Below are 14,141 nucleotides of genomic sequence, written 5' to 3'. Positions count from 1 at the left end.
TTTGATTAACATCATTTGCTGTGACCACCTTGTACCTAACTAAGTGACTTATCGTTTGTTACTATCTTATCCTTGCATAAACTATATATGATAACATAATCCAAAATATCATTCAAACTACATATGATATTCCCTGAAGTGCTGAATTCCTAACAAATACATTTTGGCCTAATTACAATATCTCTTTGTACTACATCTGTTTGTATTACATTCCATTTCACTACCTACTTTATCTATAGATACTCCTCCTATCTGTTGATATACAGGCATCCTGTAACCTGGTTGCGTGACAGCTCCGTTTTCACTCTGTACCCTGCAGTAGTGACCCTCAGTTCAATGAGCAAAACCGGATTCCTGTAAGTTAAATCTGTGTGAATCCAAGGTTTGGTGTGAGGCTGAGTGGTCCTACTATAGCGGATACTAGGTACCTAAACTTATTTACCACCTGTTCTAACACATAACTTTACAGAACATAACATATTACCAAGCCAAAAAAAATAAAAGTACCTCTATCCACTATCATGGAGTTGAGTGAGCTTTCCAATAGAGTGGGTTCTCTAGCACAAAGTATGGATAGTATGTTACAGGGTTTAAGAGAGATACAAATTGAGAACCAGAATATTAGAAAATTTATTAATGAGCATATGACAACTAAACCTTCCACTTCTGAGATTACACCGGAGCCTGTTGTAAGTCCGCCAGAGAAATTCTCTGGGGACAGGTCTATGTTCAGAGACTTTAGAAATTCTTGCACTCTTATGTTCACTTTGAAACCTAGGTCTTATCCTACTGACAGAATTAAAGTTTTGACTGTGATTTCTTTTTTGCGTGGAGAAGCTAAATCTTGGGCCAACACTTTCTATGAGACTGATGATCCCATATTAAATTCTCTTGATTCTTTTTTTTCTGCGATGTCCCTTTTATATGAGGATCATAACAAGCAGAATACTGCTGAAACAGCTTTGAGATCCTTACGCCAAGGGAAAAGGATGGTAGAGGAATACATAACAGACTTTAAAAGATGGGCTCCTGACACTTTATGGAACAACCCAGCTCTGAAAAATCAATTTCGCTTGGGCCTCAGTGACTCATTAAAAGATGAACTTGCTAGAGGTATCATTCCAGATGTTCTTGAGGATCTCATGACGTTATGTATTGGTATTGACCGGAGACTCAGGGAAAGGAAATATGAAAAATCCGCAACTGACATCACTCCTAAGAAATACACTCCCTATCATATAAATCTTCCTACCCATGCTACCAAGAATGTTGATGAACCCATGGATGTTGCTGTGATTAGAGGCCCTTTAAAGCCTGAAGAGAAAGCCAGACGCAAACTGCTTAATTTGTGCCTCTATTGTGCCGAAAAGGATCATGGCGTAAGGGATTGCCCATCTCTCCTTCGTCAAAAGAAGGGTAAGAGAGTGAGATTTAAGCACAATGTTAATATGGTTAATAATAAATTGCTTCATTTATCAATCCCTCTCTCGTTGCAGTGGGATCAGCAGAAGATAGACGTACAGGCCGTAATTGACTCTGGAGCATCTGGGAATTTCATAGATTTAGTTTTTGTTGATAAGCACAAAATACCACTAATAAAAAAGAGTGTTGCACTAGCCATCCGTTTGGTTGATGGATCATTTTTTAGTTCTGGTCCTATTTCACACCATACAGTTCCACTTAAGGTTACCTCAGACTCAGGGCATACTGAGTTAATATCTTTTGATGTTTTACCAAGTTCTGTCTACCCAATGATACTCGGTATTCAGTGGTTGTCTATGCATAACCCCACTATTTCTTGGACAGACTCTACTGTAGTTTTTGATTCTCAGTACTGCAAGCAATTCTGCACTGATTCTCATACACTTTGTCATATTAATGTAGAGACATTACCAGATTGCTACAAAGAATATGCTGATGTTTTTGATAAGGTTGAGGCAGCCACACTTCCACCACATAGGAAGTATGACTGCCCTATTGATCTCATTCCTAACTGCACCATTCCATATGGTCATATATATCCCTTGTCCCAACCTGAACTAGCACACCTTAAGGAATATCTAGACGAAAACTTGAAAAAAGGGTTTATACGTCCATCCACTTCCTCTGCAGGTGCTGCTATGTTTTTGTGAAAAATAAAGATGGCAGTTTACGCCCCATTATAGATTACAGACAACTGAATAAATGTACTAAGAAAAACAGATATCCCCTGCCTCTCATTCCTGAACTAATTGAGCGCCTTCAGGGTGCCACCATTTACACCAAGCTCGATCTTAGGGGTGCTTACAATTTAATCAGGATGAGAGCAGGGGATGAGTGGCTAACGGCTTTCCGTACACGATACGGACTTTACGAATACACAGTAATGCCGTTTGGGCTCTGCAACGCCCCAGCCACTTTTCAGTGCTTCATAAATGATGTTTTTCACGACCTTCTGGATGTATGTATTGTTATCTATCTAGATGACATTCTTGTCTATTCAGACACTTTTGAAAATCATTTAAAACATGTAAAACTAGTTCTATCTCGTTTAAGACAACATCATCTCTACGCTAAACTAGAGAAATGTATATTTAATACTAACTCTATTTCATTTCTGGGTTACTGTATCTCTCCTACTGGGATTACTATGGAGACCAGTAAAGTAGAAGCTATACTTAAATGGCCTGTACCCTCATGTAAAAAAGATGTCCAGAGGTTTCTTGGTTTTGCGAATTTTTATAGAAAATTCATTAAAGATTTCTCACATATTGTCAAACCATTAACAACTTTAACTAAGAAACATATCAGGTTTTCATGGGATAGTAAAGCTCAGGACTCTTTCACTACCCTCAAGAATAAATTTACTTCAGCCCCTATTTTGCAATTCCCAGATCCCAGTTGTCATTTTACGCTTGAGGTTGATGCTTCTGAATTTGCAATAGGGGCTGTTCTATCTCAGAGGGCCTCTCAAGAAAAGCCATTACATCCTGTTGCATTCTACTCTCGTGTCATGAGCTCAGCTGAGATAAACTATGGTATTGGTGATAAGGAATTGCTTGCCATCAAATCCGCATTGGAATTCTGGAGGCATATCTTGGAAGGTACAAAATTTCCAATTACTATTTACACAGACCATCGTAATTTAGAGTATTTAAAGTCAAACAAGACCCTGACTTCTCGTCAAGTCCGCTGGAGCCTCTTCTTTTCACGTTTTGATTATGTGATCACCTATCGTCCAGGTTCTAAGAACCTTAAGGCAGATACCCTCTCTCGTATACCTCCTAAGCCACAAGATCATTTGACACCTGCCTCAGTGATACCTGCGGACAGAATCATTTGTTTAACAAACGATTTCTTGGAGACCCTAAAGCTGCAACAGAAGGAGGATTCATTAATAACACACCTCAATTTAAATAAACATTCTGATGAACTGTTCTATCATCATGACCAGCTATATGTACCCAAGGATCTCAGGAATCAACTTTTAGCAGCAGCTCATGATTCCTCTTTAGCAGGTCATCCTGGAGTACATAGGACTCTTCATATCCTCTCAAGGAATTATTGGTGGCCCAAAATGTCTGATACAATCAAGCAATACATCAAAACATGTTTACTTTGCACTACTAAAAAACATCAACATACACGTCCCTACGGATACCTTCTATCTCTTCCAATACCTGAAAGACCTTGGGCAGATATTGCCATGGACTTTATTGTCGATCTGCCACCTTCTGCTAACTTCAACACTATCATGGTCATTGTTGATCTTTTTTCTAAAATGGCCCATTTCCTGCCACATAGAGGTCTACCCACAGCTCAAGAAACAGCTACTCTTTTCATAGATCATATTGTCAAATTACATGGTCTACCAAATTCCATTACTAGTGACAGAGGTTCTCAGTTTACCTCTAGATTCTGGGAACATCTTTGTAAATCCCTCAACATCTCCAGGAGGTTAAGTACAGCTTTTCATCCACAAACCAATGGGCAGACTGAGAGAACAAATCAAGCCCTGGAACAGTATCTCCGTTGTTACTGTTCTCTAGAACAAGATAACTGGCATTCTCTCCTTTCCACTGCTGAATTTGCTCATAATAACATGCTCAACTCCTCCACTAAAATGTCTCAATTTTTCCTTAACTACGGTTTTCATCCTTCTTATGACATTCAGACTCCAAAAAATTCTCCTATACCCGTTGTTAATGATAAAATCAATACCCTAGTGAAAGGTTTCGCCACCGTTAAACAACTACTACTCGATGCTAAAAAAGCTCAAAAACATTACTACGATCTACGACGTTCTAAACCTCCTGAATATAAGGTGGGAGATAAAGTTTGGTTAAGCACGAAGAATATAAGATTACAAGTTCCTTCCAAAAAGCTCGCTTCACTTTACTTGGGTCCCTTTGAAATTAAGAATGTTGTTAATGTGAATGCAGTCACTCTTCAACTACCTTCTTCCATGATAATTCATCCAACATTTCATGTCTCACTCCTTAAACCCTATGCTTCCATCAGGGCTACATCTTCGATGGATTGAAATTTGAAAAGATACCAATGGCACTACTAACATATGAGACCTTGATTCCTACAGTTATTCAATAGTTAGTCAGGATGTGGGTGCTGTGTATAAAACCGTATTTAGCAAAGAAAGAGAAAGTATACACTTCTAGCACTCCTAGGTCTAAAAGTAAATTGAATCTAACTGGATGATACAAATTATTCCCTAAGGAATAAATGGAAGGGGAGAAAAACAGATTGCAAATTAAAATATAACTTTTATTGGGTTACGTTTAAAATAGGAATATACTTAAAATCACACTTAAGCACCGATTTTATTGATGTCAGCAAATAAGTACAAGTTAAGGTTATTGCTCCTAGTACTTTAGTGTAAATGTGGGCTTGGGGTAAGGACTGCTATATACTTATATCTGGAGATCTAATACACCAAATTATCTGTGTCCAAAGTTACCAATTCTTATATAAGAATTAAGTATATAATGTATTTTTTATGTCTCCATAATAATATATCTTTCTATGCGAAGTTTGATTAGGATTGGACAGTGGGTGTACAATTTCCAGTATTTCAGCTTGTTTCTAGCTAAGATTATATATACCCCACTTATTATTAGGATTCTGAATAAGATCCTTCACTTGTTCAAATTAACTTCGCTTATATATTAGCAGTTATCTACCTGAAGATTAAAGTGTAGGCTATTCCCTCCACAGTATCAAAAGCTAACTTGCATAAGTGCTTTTAAATTGTATATAAATAATCGAACTGAATTGTAATACACTTTATGTTTATTGAAACAATGTATGTCGTTGTTCAACTGAATAGACTTTTATATGTTTGGTTACTCTGCTACAACTGTAGTTCAGGATATGCCTGAGTAATATATTCCACGACTTGTGAGTCATATATAGTTTTTTTGTTATGAATGAACTTCGGTGAAATTTATCTGCTCACAGTTTCTTTTAATACCAGTTTAAGTGGCTCTCTGTGATGCGGCCTTTAAATAATCTTATATGTTTATCTGTTCCTATCATCACAGATTGTCACTGATTTGATTGAGTGCCTGTTTGGATAACTCACAGTGTACCGGTGATTAAATAGTGTAGTTTCGTAGTACACTGAGAAATAGTTGTTCTCAGTGATACCAGAGTTTTTTAGCAGATAGATGTACAAAAAATTCCGCTTGTATTGTGAGTCTATGGAATTAAACCTGCTGCTTACGTGATCACGCTGCACTTAATAATCTCACTCGAAGCTAATATAATAGCGCTCTAAATATGCTTTGTGCACTTTGGTTTTATAAGATAGAGCTATCTTACAACAAGCAGTATCGTGATTATATACCCAGAGCAACTCGAAGTAGATTTTATAATATTAGGAGATAGCCCCAAACACAATTCTATTCTTCAGTCTTTGTGTATTATACATATTACAGTTAGCTATTATAGGAGGGATAGTACTTGCAACAATATCCGGTACCAGCACCATATATTAACACATGATTAAATCTGAGCGTCCATTATTCAGTGAAACCGTGGCTGACTACAGTAATTTGCGGTAGCTTAAGGCTGTCTAAAAACACAGGAGCTCCTAGGACTCCTCACCATTACCCTATCGTCCCTAACATGTTTCGCAACTTGACGTTGCTTTTTCAAAGGTGAACGCGCCGCAATATTCGCGGCTTTTTAAGGCCGTTGGAAACACGCCCCCAATAGGCGTGTGTTGTAATTCAGACCAATGATGTGAGATGAGCTCGTGATTGACGTGTAGAGACGCATCTGAATTCTACTGTTAGAGCGGTTTATTTGATTCTAATTACGAGCTTATTCTTGAATTCGTTCCCAAACCTGATAATAGATAATGATGCAAAAATGGTATAGTAAAAATAGTTAACTTATATGAAATAGTTATTATTTGCCAAATATGTTAACAGAGGTGGCTAATACTATGTTAACCTCAGTGACTCTGTGCATAGGTTTGTATTGTTATGATATACTCTTTTCAATTGGCTTATCCTGAGATGTTGTTATATTATTTTTATCATATTGATAGGTCTGATAGAGATAGAATCAGATCTGAGATTGTGATCTGTGTGAAGCCTAATCTCCTAAATATGTGGTATGGAGATAACTATAATGTGAAGTGACGTGTTGAATCGTGATGACAAAAGTAGTAAAGAAAAATTGAGATGAAAAAAATTAATGAATAAAAATAGGAAACAGAACATGGAAAAAGAGGGGAAGTGTTTAAATTATAACCTCCAACCTAACTCAAATTAATATGTGCTTAATATTGTGAACATGGGGGATTTATAGACCCCTGAGGGGTGCAATTAATTGTGTACTAATAATTTTAATCTTATAGAAGAAATGTGAGAAAAAGAATTGTTAACATAATATAGGTGCGTTGATAAATCATGATAAATATCATGATGAGTGGTGTTGAAGTTAGTGCACTAGCACTTATCTAGAAACTTAGTGCATAAGTGTGTTAAGGTGTGAATGAGAAAAATAAGGTTACTAAGATTTGCTGTCTACTTTACATAGACAATCTATTTTTACAAAAAAGGAGTAAAATTATTTATTTCATTTAATCCATACGGTTGAACTGAATTCAAAAGAAAGATCCATTTGCTCTCCGCTCTGAGTAGGGCATTCTCTACATTGCCACCCCTTATGCCCAAATGTATTTTCTGGATCCCAAAGCATTTCAGATCAGACTGTTTGGAATTGTGTCTTTTCAAAAAATGGCGAGCTACAGATGTCAGATTTTTACCTTCTTGCAGATCTTTAGTTGCGTTTTTTATGTTCCTCAGATGCTCTTGGAGTCTTTGTCTTATTTTTCTTGTTGTCATACCAACGTATAACAGATTGCATTTGCATTGTAAAACGTATATGACTCCTTCTGTATGGCAATTGATGTAGGATTCAATTTTATGGATTTTCCCAAAGTGATCAGTGATTTCTTGTTTATTGACCATGAAGCTACATGTGCTGCATGTTCCACATTTAAATGATCCTTTCTTGAAGGCTCCCAAGGTTCTTGGTCCCTGTAAATGGCTGGGGCTGATAAGGTCCTTGAGATTGCGAGTTCTTCTGAAGCCAGTTTGTACTTTTTCTCCCACGATTTTAGAGATTATAGGATCAGAGGTTAGGATGTGCCAATTATTTTGCATAATATTAAGTATTTGAGAGCTTTTAGGATTGTATGTGGAGATGAATCTCACTTGTTCCTGTTTTAATTTGTTTTTCGTTTTCAACAGTTCATGTCTCATGGTATTTTTAGCTCTAAATTCTGCTTTTTTTATTATTCTTTTACTATAACCTCTTGAGATTAGTCTCTCAGTTAGTTCTTTTGCTCTTATTTTGTAATTCTCTTCAGTGGAGCAATTGCGTCTCATCCTGAGAAATTCTCCTGTGGGGAGCGCTTTTACTGTGTTGGGGGCATGAGCACTTGTACTGAAAAGTAAGCTGTTAGTAGCAGTTTTCTTACGATGGACATCTGTTTCCAATATGCCTGTTATTGTTTTTGTAATTTTTAGATCCAGAAAGTCTATGCTTTCTTGGCTTGCTTCATAGGTTAATTTGATGTTTAGTATATTGGTATTCAGTTTGGCCATGAATTGGTCCAATTCTGTACGAGTGCCTTCCCATAGGAAGAGCACATCGTCTATGTATCTCATCCATAACGGTATTTTATTTAAATCCTCTGTATTGTCATCTGAGAACACATGTTTTTGCTCCCACCAGCCCAGAAAGAGATTGGCATAGGTGGGGGCACAGGCGGTGCCCATTGCCGTGCCTCTGGTTTGAAGGTAAAAGCCGTTATCAAAAGTAAAGAAATTGTGTGTCAAAATGAATTTTAACAATTGTAGAATGAAACTGTCATGAGCTGGGTCTTCCTCAGAACCCATAGAGAGAAACCACTGTACAGCTTCTATACCAAGATCGTGATTTATACAGGTATATAGTGATTCGACATCAGCCGTGACTAACCATGTAGATGGTAATAGGTGTACATTTTCTAGCTGAACCAAGACATCAGTGGTGTCTTGTACATATGATGACAATTGACGAAGATAATTCCTGAGTCTGAAGTCAATGTATCTGCTCGCTTTTTCCGTAAGACTGTTGATGCCAGATACAATTGGCCGTCCTGGGGGTTGTTGTTGGTTTTTGTGAATTTTAGGAATTAGATAGAAAGTTGCTACTGTTGGTTCCTTCACTTTAAGAAATTGATATTCTTTGTTTGTGAGTAGATTATCAAATTTAGCCATTTCTATGATATTCATGTATTCATGGAGGAATGTTTTATTTGGATTAAAGCTTAATTTTTTATAGCACGATGTGTCCCTAAGTTGTTTGTCTGTTTCTTTTTTGTACATATCAATGGGCCACAGAACTATATTTCCCCCCTTGTCTGAATTTCGGATGATGACATCATCCCAGTTTCTCATGTCATTTAATGCCCTTTGTTCCTGAGTTGTCAAGTTTCTTTCAGTTAGTTTGTCTGATAACTGCAGTATTTCATTACAAACTACATCAGTGAACACCTGTAGTTGGGGGCATTGATTTATCTTAGGCATAAAAGATGACTTGTTTATTATCTTATCTCGCCATTTTCTTTCTGTCAAGGAATCAGCTGATTGTTCTTGTCCAGGAGTATTCTCTATCAGTAGAGTTTCTAGTATTTCTAGAGTTTCTCTCTCATCTTCTGTCCAGCTTTGTGTTGAAATTGGTTCTGTGAGTTCTGATTGAGTATTGTTTCTACTGTAGATTCTTTTTAATGCTATTTTTCGAACAAATAGGTGTACATCTTTAATAAGTTCGAATTTATCAAGTTTCGGTGTAGGGCAGAATGACATGCCTTTGGATAAAACTTGGGTATGCGCTTCCGATAGAAGTTTTTGTGATAAATTTATAATTCTTAGTGAGTCAGTTTGATTTGGGATAAGCTCGTAATTAGAATCAAATAAACCGCTCTAACAGTAGAATTCAGATGCGTCTCTACACGTCAATCACGAGCTCATCTCACATCATTGGTCTGAATTACAACACACGCCTATTGGGGGCGTGTTTCCAACGGCCTTAAAAAGCCGCGAATATTGCGGCGCGTTCACCTTTGAAAAAGCAACGTCAAGTTGCGAAACATGTTAGGGACGATAGGGTAATGGTGAGGAGTCCTAGGAGCTCCTGTGTTTTTAGACAGCCTTAAGCTACCGCAAATTACTGTAGTCAGCCACGGTTTCACTGAATAATGGACGCTCAGATTTAATCATGTGTTAATATATGGTGCTGGTACCGGATATTGTTGCAAGTACTATCCCTCCTATAATAGCTAACTGTAATATGTATAATACACAAAGACTGAAGAATAGAATTGTGTTTGGGGCTATCTCCTAATATTATAAAATCTACTTCGAGTTGCTCTGGGTATATAATCACGATACTGCTTGTTGTAAGATAGCTCTATCTTATAAAACCAAAGTGCACAAAGCATATTTAGAGCGCTATTATATTAGCTTCGAGTGAGATTATTAAGTGCAGCGTGATCACGTAAGCAGCAGGTTTAATTCCATAGACTCACAATACAAGCGGAATTTTTTGTACATCTATCTGCTAAAAAACTCTGGTATCACTGAGAACAACTATTTCTCAGTGTACTACGAAACTACACTATTTAATCACCGGTACACTGTGAGTTATCCAAACAGGCACTCAATCAAATCAGTGACAATCTGTGATGATAGGAACAGATAAACATATAAGATTATTTAAAGGCCGCATCACAGAGAGCCACTTAAACTGGTATTAAAAGAAACTGTGAGCAGATAAATTTCACCGAAGTTCATTCATAACAAAAAAACTATATATGACTCACAAGTCGTGGAATATATTACTCAGGCATATCCTGAACTACAGTTGTAGCAGAGTAACCAAACATATAAAAGTCTATTCAGTTGAACAACGACATACATTGTTTCAATAAACATAAAGTGTATTACAATTCAGTTCGATTATTTATATACAATTTAAAAGCACTTATGCAAGTTAGCTTTTGATACTGTGGAGGGAATAGCCTACACTTTAATCTTCAGGTAGATAACTGCTAATATATAAGCGAAGTTAATTTGAACAAGTGAAGGATCTTATTCAGAATCCTAATAATAAGTGGGGTATATATAATCTTAGCTAGAAACAAGCTGAAATACTGGAAATTGTACACCCACTGTCCAATCCTAATCAAACTTCGCATAGAAAGATATATTATTATGGAGACATAAAAAATACATTATATACTTAATTCTTATATAAGAATTGGTAACTTTGGACACAGATAATTTGGTGTATTAGATCTCCAGATATAAGTATATAGCAGTCCTTACCCCAAGCCCACATTTACACTAAAGTACTAGGAGCAATAACCTTAACTTGTACTTATTTGCTGACATCAATAAAATCGGTGCTTAAGTGTGATTTTAAGTATATTCCTATTTTAAACGTAACCCAATAAAAGTTATATTTTAATTTGCAATCTGTTTTTCTCCCCTTCCATTTATTCCTTAGGGAATAATTTGTATCATCCAGTTAGATTCAATTTACTTTTAGACCTAGGAGTGCTAGAAGTGTATACTTTCTCTTTCTTTGCTATCTTCGATGGATACTTCTTTAACTCATGTGACAGATGAGAAGGAGTACGAGATTGATTCTATTCAAGATTCTCGATACTTTCGAAACCACCTTCAGTATTTGGTCAGTTGGAAGGGTTATGGACCTGAAGAAGACTCTTGGGAGCCTGCTACTAATGTTATGGCTCCACGCTTGGTTTCCTTGTTCCATAGGAGGAATCCACACCGTCCAGGTCCTTGATCCGCTGAGCGGCTCCTTGAGGGGGGTGTCCTGTCAGGGTATTCACTATTACAATCCTGTCCCTTTAATTCTCAATCCTCTTTTCCTATTTAAGGCCCCTCCTCTCTATGCTCCTCGCTTGGTAATTTGAATCAGTTACTTTATGTGACTCCTCTCTGAAGACACCTAGCCCTTTCCTCAATCTGTGGGGATTTCTTACTTGTTGCTTTGAAACTTTGCAGCCTACATTAATCCTTCATTGCTGTGTGCCGGTGTGCCTATTCTATTACTCGCAGTTTCTTAGGAACCAAAGGAGCTGCTTTCAATTCCCTAACTGTTACACCGGGTGGCTGTGACGTCACACCCGGCATCTCAGCGTGTCTGCAGCGCGTGTACCGCGCTGTGTCCTCTCTACAAACAAACATTCAGGATACCGTAAGGTTTTCATCTGGCTCTGACTTAGCCTTCCAAATAACCATCAGGAATTGGTCTGTATATTTTATTACTCTATTTGGATATCATTATGTCTCTCAAGTAAGCAAACTACCTATGCTCTGTATTCAATGACTGTTACTATCACTAAAATGCAGGATTAACTTCAACTGCCTGTCACAATGCTTACTCTGTTTGAACTGCTGTTTGATTAACATCATTTGCTGTGACCACCTTGTACCTAACTAAGTGACTTATCGTTTGTTACTATCTTATCCTTGCATAAACTATATATGATAACATAATCCAAAATATCATTCAAACTACATATGATATTCCCTGAAGTGCTGAATTCCTAACAAATACATTTTGGCCTAATTACAATATCTCTTTGTACTACATCTGTTTGTATTACATTCCATTTCACTACCTACTCTATCTATAGATACTCCTCCTATCTGTTGATATACAGGCATCCTGTAACCTGGTTGCGTGACAGCTCCGTTTTCACTCTGTACCCTGCAGTAGTGACCCTCAGTTCAATGAGCAAAACCGGATTCCTGTAAGTTAAATCTGTGTGAATCCAAGGTTTGGTGTGAGGCTGAGTGGTCCTACTATAGCGGATACTAGGTACCTAAACTTATTTACCACCTGTTCTAACACATAACTTTACAGAACATAACAACAGGTAAGTTTTCATTTATATTAAGATAGGGATCTTGTAATTTTAATTTAAAGTTAAGGGGTTGTTAGGTTTAGAGGTTAATAGCTTAATCTAGGTTTTGGCGATGTGGGGGGCTGACGGTTTAGGGGTTAATAGCTTTAGTTTGTGGTGGTGATGTGGGAGGCCAGAGGTTTAGTGATTAATAAGTTTATTTAGTGGTGGCGGTGTCGGGGAGTGGTGAAATAGGGGTTAATAATTTTAGTATAGTGGCGGGGATGTCGGGAACAGCAGATTAGGGGTTAATAAGTTTAATATAGTATTTGCGATGCGGGAGGACCTCGGTTTAAGGGTTAATAGGTAGTTTATGGGTGTTTAGTGTATTTTGTAGCACTTTAGTTATGAGTTTAATGAAATGGTATAAATAAAGTCCGATGCTCATCGCCCCGTACTTGGTGCGCATGTTTTTGATGGCTTTTCTCATAAATATGATCATGGCCTCGATGTTTGGCGTTGTTAGGCGAGCGTATTGACGCCCACGAATGCAACTCAGTTGATGATTTGATAAATATCCCCCTCTATCTGAAACATGAAAGAAAATTTGGGTTTAGTATCCCTTTAAACAAACATTTGGCTGATGACACATTTTGATGCATTTTCAGTACGCAGTTTTGGAAAGGTATCTTCTGCTTATTTGACTAGTTACATCTTTTTACACATTTTTGTTAAGCTATTTTGCAGACTCATAATAACAGTATCTAATACAAATTATTTTCAAAAAATCTACGTAAAAAAAAAGTTATAAGGGCTCAAAGGCTGCATAGGTCTTAACATAGAGATACATACATACACATGTCTAAATATGTATACACATTTATATACTGTATATATATTTATATATATGTTTGTACATATGTATTTATGTATTTATATGTGTGTGTATATATATATATATATACAGACAAATTTACATATATAAACACAAATACATATGTATACATATATTTTTAAATAGATATTCCTATATATCTGTATATATCAATACTTATATATAATTATCTATCTATATAAATATATAAATATATATATATATATATATATATATATATATATGTATAGAAATATATTTGACCAAAAAAAAAAATCAGGTATATATAGAAATAAGTTTTTGAGAATAAATAAAACATATTCTGCTATGTAAAGAACATTGGAATGCGAAATATTTATATTTCATGTCGGGTTAGCAAACTTTTAGAAAACAAAATTGATACTGCACAACTTAGGTGTTTTTTTTTCCACTTTTTACTCTCCATTGAAGTCTATGGGGGAATACGTTAACGCAGTCGCAATATTCTAAGTTTCACTTGTTGCGTGCCAGGTAAGCAAAACGCTTACTTCTAGCTGAGTTAATACACGAGCGGAATCACAAAATACTGCTCCACTCGTAATCTAGTTTAAAATGTTGTATTTTAGTAATATTCTAGCAAGTTTAATAATTCATTTATAAAAAGTCAAATTGCAGTATTACTAACAATTTCTTCAACACCTTCCTCCTGCAAAAAATCTTTGTATGCACCAAGCAGTGCAGTCACACAGCCAGAGAGCTCTGCAGCACATTGTGCAGCAATGTGTTGTAGCCTTCTAAGGCAGTCAAGTTAAATCAAATTTATATATATTTCTTGTTGTTGGTTCTCTACTTAAA

The sequence above is a fragment of the Bombina bombina genome, chromosome 6, assembly GCF_027579735.1.
Source record: "Bombina bombina isolate aBomBom1 chromosome 6, aBomBom1.pri, whole genome shotgun sequence".
NCBI lineage: Eukaryota > Metazoa > Chordata > Amphibia > Anura > Bombinatoridae > Bombina > Bombina bombina.
The sequence above is the reverse complement of the archived record's forward strand: the minus strand, read 5'-3'. Positions refer to the sequence as shown.